The 10,364-nt window shown below is 46.3% G+C and overlaps 1 protein-coding gene across 6 annotated transcripts in view; it reads left to right on the top strand.

Moving 5' to 3' along the window:
- The first annotated feature begins 331 nt into the window (after positions 1 to 331).
- The window catches only part of FYN (FYN proto-oncogene, Src family tyrosine kinase), a 201,851-nt gene continuing 191,818 nt past the window's right edge, over positions 332 to 10,364 (top strand). For 4 of the 6 annotated variants that reach the window (XM_036024581.1, XM_036024579.1, XM_036024580.1 and 1 more), the window contains exon 1: positions 332 to 819. The gene's annotated coding sequence lies outside the window, so the exon portion shown is untranslated. The remainder of the gene's footprint in view (positions 820 to 10,364) is intronic. The other 2 variants (XM_036024584.1, XM_036024583.1) reach the window with 2 other exon arrangements.

Genomic DNA, 10,364 nt, shown 5'->3' with positions numbered 1-10,364 from the left:
GCAGTGACAGCTGCAACCTTCCGCAAAGCAGAAACTGCAGTTCACTCTCCCCCCTCTTCCCCCGCCCTAACTCACTACCTCAGAAATCCACACAATCCTTAAAAACACATACACAACTCCTCCAACCTTGCATCCCCTCTCAATACACTCAACACGCCAGGATGCTGCCACAGTAACGCTCAACCCCCTCGGTGGCCCCACCCATTTCAGTCCCGCCCCCGCCCCAACACCAATGGTCGCCGCTCGAAGCTCCCTAGGGACCCGTTGATAGGGTAGCTCATACTGCCACTTTTAGGGTGTGTCCCGCCCCCTTCTCACTCCGGGCTGGGGCTTGAGGGGCAGGAGCATCAGCGCGAGTAGCTGCGAGCAGCCGCGGCGGCGGCGGAGCGTCGTTGCAGTTGCGCCATCTGTCAAGAGCAGAGCGGGAGGGGAGGGGGCTGCCGCGGGAAAGGAGGAGGGGTCGTCGTGAGCCGAGGCCGCGGAGACCCGCCCGCCCGCCGACCGCGGGAACAGAGGCGAGGCTGCCCTAAGAGCCGCGCGTCCTCCGCCGTCCGGGCTCGCAGCACTTCACCCCGCGCACCGAGGGCTCCCCGGGCGCACACAAAGCCGCCGCCTGCACCTTACCGCCCGGCGGCCGCCGCCTGCGCCGGAAAAGGATCCGGCCGCCGGGCCGGGGATACCCGGCGCCGCCCCCTCGGCGCTCTCGGAAGGCCCACCAGCTCCCGAGCCCGCTGGAGCCCTCGGAGCTGCCTGGGCCGCGCTGGAGGAGGGCGGGGAGAGGACCATGTGAATGGGTTCCGGAGCCTGAGCGCCGCACAGGTAAGCGGCAGGGGATGCGCGGTGGGAGGCCGCGGGAATGTTGCAGAGACCCGGGCCGCCCGTGCCCCCGCGCAGCGCTGCCCCCGCCGTGGGGCCCTGCGCTGCAGTCTCTTGGCCGCTGCCGCCTCCTGGGCGCCCCACTGGGCTGCCGGGGAGTTGGCCCCTCTCGGAGTCTTTCCGCTGCGGAATCGGAGACATCCCTGCGAGGTGCGGCCCCGAGGTAGCGCAGGGACCCATTTTCTCGCCCGTGAGCCGGTGCGGGGTGAGAATAGGAATTGGCTTAGAGGAAAGGCTGGCCCAGACTCCGCCCCCGCCCTCCTTTCGGGGGGCCCCCCCGCGGGGACCCGTGCTGTGTGTGTTGTTTTAATGTCAGGGATGATGTAATCACTTAATAATTGATGCCCCTTGCTGTTTCCCTCCCCACCCCACTCCACCCCTGCCCCACTCCTCCACCTCTCGGCCGTCACCTTCCCCATCGCATTCTCCTGCCTATTTCTGGCACCTCCCTTGCACTTCCCCCATCCTCCCATTCACTCTTCCTGTGCCACCACCCACCCACCCTGTCCCCTTTGCTGGAGCCTTCATCCTCTTCCTCTACTCCCCACCCTTTCTCCCCCAATCTCCTTTTGCCTCCCTTCCCTGCTTGCTGGATTTCCTCTCTACTTCCCTAGATCGATGACTGTTTTTGTTTGGTCGGCTCCCTCTCTTATCTCTGCGGCCGCAGGCGTAGGGGACTGGGCCAGAAAGAGGCCACCGAGCTTGGGCCCAGGCGGAGATTTGCTGGGACTCAGTGAGAAGAGGGATAATAAAATAACCCTTCTTGCCCCTCCTTCCCCAATAAATCACACAGACTCTCCGTGTGCGTGTGTGCGTGTGTGTGTGTGTGACACAAAGAGCTCTTTCAGTGCACAGAGAGAAGCCGCACAAAGTGCCCAAGGATGGGCGCAGTGCTTCTTGTTTCTCTTCCCTGGAGCTTCCCTTTCTCCCAGATAAAGCAGTTGATCTTCTCTCTGAGAGTCTTTCCTGCCACATTTACCAAAGAATAAATGGCCCCAGATGCAGGGTGGCAGGTGCGAGCATTTTGCTGTATTCATGGGCCGGTAGTGTTGACTGGCAGCTGCAGTATTTCTTAGATTTAAGGGGGCGATGATTCCAGCCATCTTAAGAGTTGCTTTACTTTCAAGGTACCCCTCCACCCACCACCCCCAGCTGTTTTAACGCCCTCTCTTTTGGGGCATAGGTCCTAAGAGCTGAGGTGGCATAAATTGATGTGGAGGCAGAGACAGTTGTTTCTGAATCAGAGAATTAAATTGGTGTTTGATATGAGGGGAGCAGCCTGACTTGCTTCTTCTCTCAAGTCTACAGAGTGCTGAAGTCTTTTGAAATGAAATCTTGCCTGCCCAATAATTTTGCTTTGTTCTTATATTTAAACAAGTTTCTGGGGCATTGATCACAGCATTAAATTGGTGTTTAGAAGACCGTGGAGACTGTCTCTTCCTTACTTCAGGGTAGCTTCAGAGGCCCACATCCTTCCTCTCACCACCCAAGTGACTACAATACATTCCACCCTTTGTGCTCTTTCTCCTGAGTCCCTGCCCCATGGGTACTGTGAGGAAGGGGCTCACAGATTTTGGAGGAAGTGGTTTGTTAACTATCTCAGGTTTTGGAGGCACTTAGCTATGAGCAAAGGATGTAGAGAATCTTTTGACTAAACTCTTACCCATTTGCTTGATGTTCCTTTTAAAAGAAGAAATGTTCATGTAAATCCAGAGGCTTAATGTTCTGCTTTGCAAGCCAGTGACTATTACATGCTTAATCAATAATGTCAAAACGTAGGTTGAAACAGATGATTCCTAAGAGCATGGCTCTTTGACTATTACAAGTAATAGAGCTATCTCATTTGTTTTTCAAACATTTCATTAGAAAAGAATTGTTAAGATTCATTAACATGTGCTTCCGAACTTTCTAAGGACATTCATCATGGGACTTTTTATATTTAAAAAAGCAGAAGGGTTAATGAGTGTACTGAAAAAACAAAGGGTTGTTTGTTTGGATGCCAGACCCAGGAAGGAAAGTCAGTGCACAGTAAATTTGCACTGCGTTGACCAAGTTAGAGAGACTTTATGATAAGGTTGAATGCGAACAAATGCACACTCGGCTTTCTGTGCCTTTACTCTGTGCTTTCTTCTGGGTCTGGAATCTCCAACCCCATCTGATTTGCTCTGGTACCATTTAACCTTCAGGGCTCAGCTCAAAAGTCACCTCATCTGGAAAGCTTTCTCCATCCTTTCCCCTTCAGACACATCATGCTTCCAATTTTGTTTTCAAACTTCAGCAGGCATTGTGTTTGGCATGTGTCTGTTAACGTCGTTAGTTGATCAGCATTTGAGAGAAGGAACCTGGTCTTATTTATGTCATCTCAACAAATGTGAGTTAGGTCTTTGGTATGTGCTAGACACCTGCATTAATTAGGCCAATGTTAGAAGCTATAACAAGTAGGCGTATAAAAATATAATGGCCCAAAAGCAATAGACATTCATTATTCCTCATGTAATAGTCCAAAACAGGTATTTATGGTCAGTGGGTGAGGTGGCTTTCCTCCATGTGGTGATTCTGGGCCCCATGCTCTATCCTCTGTCTCATAGTTCTCCACTGTCACCTTCTTTCAGCTGGCAGAAGGACAAAAGAGGGAGTGGAGGGGTGCACCCACTTTTTAAATAACTTGGTTTGGAAATGACTGCCAACGTTTTTACTTATGTTCTTTACAAGAGAGCTAATTCTATGGCCTGCAAGGGAGCCTGGGAAATATAGATTAGCCAGGTGAGCAACGAAAGATCAAGAAGAAATGTATTTTTGGGCAGCAACTTGCCATATTTGAAGGCACAGTCATTGCTTTCAAGGAGTTGGCTGATGAGAATTAAATTAAATTGAAACATAAAGCCTATGCCCATCAGTGCTTTTGTTCTTTTGCTTTTACAAGTTCAGATCTTTTCATTTCAAACATCTTGCTTTTTGGCCAGTTCCCTCTCAGCAATCCCTTGTAATATAGTGATGTGATAGTTCCTATATTGCCTTTGATATGTTTCTTTTTAATTTTTAAATTCCAGTAGCACCTTTCTTGTCCTCGTTTTTACCTGTTGATTTTAGAGACTCCCACAGTGCCTAAGGGGGTGCTTAGAAATCACAGCCCCACCTTCTGTTCATAGGAAGAGAAAATAAAGCAGATTCCAGAGGAGGGACTTGTTGCCCCAGTCATGCCCAGCTCTTCAGTCTCTCTTGAGTCAGGGAGTCCCCTCCATCACACAGCCGCCGTGACTTGGTGCCTGGGAGCCTTGTGTATTCCACGGAGGTCACGTGAGCAGGGCGAACTGTTAGTGTTCTACATATCCCTGCTCTCCACGGGCCTCCAAATTGTTGGAGCAGTTCTGTCTGTTCTAGTCATATTTAATAGTGTACTTATTTTTGCCATAAACAGTTCATTATATTCATCTGTTCTGAAGACATTAGCCCAGTATGTTATTGTGGACAAGGCACTGGGAGATAGTCCCAAAAATGAATACATCTGTTGTCCTTGCTCTTGAGGAGCACACAGTCTACTGGAAGAGATAAAAATGATTAATAATACCTAACTTTTACGGGGCATTTGGTATCTGTTAAGCACTGTTTAAACTCTGATCCTAACAATAATGACATGAAGTGATTTCATTTTTAATCCCCATTTTAGAGATGGGAAACTGAAGCAAAGGAAGTTAAGTAAGTAACTCAAGATCGTATAGCCAGTAAGAGGTCAAGTCAGGATTCAGGCTTAATTTGGTTTCAAAGCCCTTGCTTGCTCTTCTTAATCGCTAGGTAATATTCAAATTACTAAATACAGATACAATGATGGTATTAATTAAATGTGTGGTGTGCCATAAGGGGGGGGGGGTGTAAATGCTTTGAAATTGTTGGGAAATAAGAAATGTTTAGGTAAAAAATAAAACATTCATTCCTACCTCCCTTCCTTCCATTTAGACCCTCATCTGTTGCTCACCTAGAAAATAGAAAATAAAATTAAATTTTAAAATGGGAAAGCACAGAAGGTTGATACTGGAACTACTTTTACTCAGTGTGATTCTTTATTTTAAGCTGGGTTCTTCTAGTGATCCACAGAGAGATCTCGATGAGATTGTGGACTGTCCTACAGATTTACTCATTCAGCAGCATTCGTTCGCTGTATCTACCATTTGTCAGATGTTGAACTAGATGATGCAGGGGCAGAGAGCTGTGATTCTGCCCCAGAGAACTAACCTGCAGAAGGAAGTCTCTGACTACTATGATAGGTGCTGTGATTCCAGTGATTCTCACAGGAGCAAGGGAGCATGACCTCCATAAAGAGGTGGGAAAGTGGGGTGGCCAGGCAGAGAAGGCTGGAGGAGGAGGTGTCTTCGAGATGAAGAGTAGGAGTCTGGTGAGCAAGAGTCGTCTAGTTGACTGTTGTGTGATGGCCATTGCCCCAGAAGGAGCAGCCCACAAGGCCAACACACGGACCTGTTGGGGAACTGCCAGGGGTTCAGGGTGGGTGTGAGGGAGATGGACGGGGGGAAGACAGGGCTGGAGGAAAAACTGAGAATAGCTTTGTATTTTGTCGGGAATGTATTTAAGAGTTGTAAGTGGAGACACTGCTTTCATCTGATTTTATTTGTGAGGATCATTTGGCCACAATTGGCTACTGACCAGAGGCAGTCAAGATGCAAGGAAGGTAGAAACTCAAGATGAGCAATAGATGAAGGTTTACATGGAACAAGAGACAGAATAAGAGATGGTGAGATAGGCATGGGAGTGGGCAGAAGAGGGGAGAGAGACACAGACCAGCAATTCAGTAAGGAAAGCTGGTGTGTGTGAAGCAATGACTTTATCATGGACACTTTGCACTTTCAGCTCTAGGTATCTCATAGGGAATTGAACAGAGGGTCTGGAATGAGGAGTAACACTCAAATATAAATCTATTAGCAGCAAATTACAAAATACTTGAAGCCATGGATGTGGGCAGCTTCCCTCAGGGAGAGTGTAGGGAGCAGACAGAACAGACAGGGCTGAGAGTGAGCCTGGGAACAGAGGAGGGGGAGCTGGAGCTCCTGTGTGGGAGAGGAGCAGCCCTGTGTGGAAGAGGGACAGCTCGGGTTTGGGGCAGGCCCTGGGGAGAGAATGTCCTTCATTCCCAGGGGGAGAAGGCAATGCCCTAGAGATTAAGCAAGATTAAGAATGAAAAGTACAGTTGGATTTAGCACCAAAGATCTCCGAATCCAGGCAGAACAGCATCAGGGGAATAGAGGGTAGAAGTCTGAAATTCTCTGCTCCCCAGACCAAGGTAGAAATAGGAATCAGAACCTGCAGAACAGACAACCCTACGGGACTCAGAGGTCATGGAGTCCAACATGTCTAGAGAGCCTCAGAGAGCTAAGTGACTTAGCCAAGGTGGCAAAGTTACCACCGAGAGCCAGACTTCCAGCCTTTCAGCCGAGGACCATATTTGGGGTATGGTCCTGGTTCTACCCTTCCCAGCTGTGTGAGCTGGACCAAGTTACCTAATCTCTGTGCCTCCCTTTCTTCACCTTTAAAATGGGGATAATAGTTTCTACCTCAAGTTCTGCTGTAGGACTCAGTGAGTTAATAAATGTAAAGCACTCAGAATAGTACCCCACATGTAGGAAAAGCTGTGTGTTTGCTGCTGTTTTTAAAGTGTGTGTATGTGTGTATAATGCACATGTATATACAAAACACACACATGTATGTACACACATACATATATATGCCCCTTAGGGAAGGGAGGATGAAAATGTACTGTGTACACAAAAGCAAATTTTGAATATTTTAGAAAGAAATTTGGATGATTGCCAATTCTGGATCAAGAATTTTTGAGAAAAAGTAGTGATCTGAACTAATTTTGAGAAATTAGTTCAGATAGTGTGATTGAAAACAGCATTATTAGCAAGTCTTCCTAAGAAATGCAGAACCTTTTTTATTCTTGAGAATAGAAAACAAAAGCACTTTGAGGGTAGCCCTCTAAAAGGGTTTCTTTGTTTTAGTCAGATAACCAGAATTTTAAACTGTTTACAATGTGGATCCCTTGAATCAAATTTCACAATGTCTTCATGACTTTCTGAAGGTGGAATAAACCACCTAGTAGGAAAACCCCCACAAGTTATGACTTTCATGCACTTGGTTCCTATAAAAAAGAGGTGATTTGGGTTATTGAGAGGAATATAATTTTTTAATGTATCTAGTTGAACAAATACAATTTTTAGCTACTCTAACACATAAGTAGCCTAAACAGTATTATCCAAATGGACTTGGGTGACATGCAGTATAGATAACTTAGGAATAAGTGGCACTCTGGACTTGATTAGAACACAGTAATCCTAGAAGGATATAAATTGAACTGGATTTATGGTCTAATAAAAACATGAGAAGAAAAGATAATGCTTACTGACTCATGAAACTTTAACAATGTTTATAAGGCTCTGAGTTGTTGTAATATTTGGACGAGAGTGTTTTCTCGTCCATCTCAGCCTGCTTCCAGAACAACCTGCGCTGCGCCTCACCCTGGAGGTGACGCGGACCTGGGCCCCCCTCCCTGGGTGTTCTCAGGGAGCGGAGGTCATCCCTGTAGACCCGTGACCTCAACAACACCTGGTTGGTTTGGGCAAATGTAATACAGTATGGGATTGTCTTAACCCATTAGTTACTTCAAATCGGAAGGCTTTTCCTGAGGGCTGCTTCTTTCCGGCCTTGCATTCCTCTGTCTGCGATGGTGTAAAAAACCCATGGCAACCGCAGCTGCTCAGGCCTCTCTAAATGCACCATAAAAATAATAATGCATACCGTTTTTATTAGACCTCAGAGGCCGTGTTAAGTGCTTTACACACAACAATTTACTTAATCATAACAACTCTGTGAAGCAGGTATTATTATTCCCATTGGTCAGATAGGAAGACTAAGGCTCAGAAAGGTAACTTGCCCATTGTCACACAGCTAATTACTAGAGAAGCCAGGCCTGTCTGGCTCCTAAACTCATGCCTGCTTTTGCTCCAAAGCTGTGGACACTCCCTGCCTATTTTCTTTTCTTTTCTTTTAAGATTTTACTTATTTATTTTTTAGAAAGAGGGAAGGGAGGGAGAAAGAGAGGGGTAGAAACATTGATGTGAGAGAGAAATATCACTTGCCTCTTGTATGTGCCCCGAACCTGCAGCTCAGCATCTGCCCTTATTAGGAATTGAACTGGCAACCTTTTGCCTTGCAGGATGACACCCAACCAACTGAACTAACTAGTCAGGATGCTACCTGCCTGTTTTCAAGCCTCCTTGCCTTTGCTTCGCAGTTACTTCTGTGTTAAGTGTTGGTGGTACAAAGGCACCTTTTCCAAACCCTATGTAAACCTCACTCCTTCTAATGGCCCCATTCAAGACTTACCTTCTGGGCAGTACCCCCTTTGGTCCTGTCTCTGGGTCCCCATGGCACTTGGTTACCATCTCATTATCACCCTCGTCACAGACTGACTTATAAAGCAAAGTGAAGTCCACTGGGTGGGACAGTGGTCAGATATTGCTCTTTTTTTTACTGACTTCTGAGCTCTTTGTAAGTCAGGTTTGTATCTTTTTCATAGTTGGTTTCCCAACACAACACCAAACACTACTTCATGAGGTGCTGTTGTTATTATTCCCATTTAATAGGTGGGGAAACAGAGGCATAGAGATTAAGCGATTCAGTCAGGGTCACAGAGCTAGTAAGCTGCAGAGCTAGGATCTGAACCCAGGCAATCAGCCTGACTCCAGAATCTCTGCTCTTAACACTAAATTTGTTCTACCTCTCAAATGAGTCCCTCCCAGTCCACACACAGTAAACACCAGCCCTTGTTTCTCCATCCACCTGGCAGATTGACTAACAGACTATATTGAACCAGGTCTTAGCTCCTAATAAGGAAAGAGCTTTAGGGCCATGGTTGCATGAATATCCTCCAAGGATCTTATAGAATGCATATTCCCAGGCCCTGTTCTCGTGTTGTAAGTAAGGGGTGGGCAGGGTTGACACTGAAATCTTTTCTGTGCCTGAGAATGGCTTCTGAGAGGTGAGAAGTGAAGCTGACAAAGGGAGTCTCAGCCCCTGCGACGGGAGCAGGCCCCGAAGTGGTGGGAAATCATCAGTCGGCCGAGCCAGAGGGAGCCGCACCCCAGAGCAGGCTGAGGATCAGAAACCCATCACAGAAAGACCTCTTACCTTGTATTTTTAAGATTTATAAGTACCTGCCTCTTTTGAATGTGCTGGTGGGATTTTATCTGATGAATTCTAAACACTTTCATTTTCTTCAAAGCGTCCATCTTTGAGGTACTCAAAAATAGTAGGCTTTTCATGGAGTTGTATAAGGATTCCATCTGCTTTATGCTGAAAAGTAGGGCTTTAATGGAAAATTAAAAATGAGCCAGATCGCCTTTCCCACAACAAAGCCCAGGGCACTTTTCTCAATCCTTTCTTCTCTAATCCCCAGAAAAGTTCCTGAATCTGTATTTCTGTGAAATCCTGCCCAATTTAAATTCTACTGAAAAGACAAGTAAATACCAACAAGTCCCTTCATTTCCACTCATTATAGTATCTACTTGAAGCAATAACAATTTCAAATGCTGTTGCTTATAAGATCTGACTTTAATTCTAACTTCACTTCACAAACTGTATGATGTGTTGCCTACAACCAGCACACACACCCAAGGATATTTGAAAAGTGCTGGTTTCTGTTAATGGTTTCTCATATTTGCTCTCAGAGTCTGGAGGGCTTCACCTTTCTGTTGTGTGGTTTAGTGTCTAACCTGGAAATACAAACGGAGCACCTCATTGCTTTCAGATATAGGTGCTCAGTTACCAGTTCGGAGTTACGAACTGTAGCATTCTGTCATCCTGTGTCTTTTATCATTGTGTCTACATGACAGTGTCAGTTCTGTGACGGCCCTTTGTATATGCCTTTGCCTGACCTATGCTCTCCTGATTGCCCCTCAGGCTCCCCCACAATGTGCCAATAACAATTCCAGTTGCAAAACAAAACAAAAACAAAAACAAAACCCAAATTAAAAAAAAATAATAAAACAATTCCCTTTATGTTACTCCTGTATTTTCTAGAGTGAGTGAGGAAGTATTGATCTGTGTCAAATGGATGTGCTGGTTGATGTGGATCCTGGTTCCTTTTGCTTTGTCCCTCTACCAACAACCCAGTGAGTAGGTGAAAGAGCGAATTTCTCAGCCTGGCATTTTGTGCCTTCCAGTGTCTCCACATTCTTCGTCCTCGTTGGCTCTTCTTATTTACCACTACTTTAACACTTGATTTGCCAGATGTCAATCTAAATACCATTAATATGGAATATGTGTTTTAGCCTTTGTTTGTTTTTTTTTTTTCCTTCCGGAATCCCCTAACCCTTCTTTCCCTCAGAATTCTATCCATTTTTCAAAGCCCAGTTGGAATTCCAACTCTGGGAAGATTCCCCTAGCCCCCTCATTCTTTGGCGTTGAACATTTATGTCCCT

The sequence above is a fragment of the Phyllostomus discolor genome, chromosome 4, assembly GCF_004126475.2.
Source record: "Phyllostomus discolor isolate MPI-MPIP mPhyDis1 chromosome 4, mPhyDis1.pri.v3, whole genome shotgun sequence".
Lineage (NCBI taxonomy): Eukaryota > Metazoa > Chordata > Mammalia > Chiroptera > Phyllostomidae > Phyllostomus > Phyllostomus discolor.
This window is presented reverse-complemented; position numbering and strand designations above follow the sequence as displayed.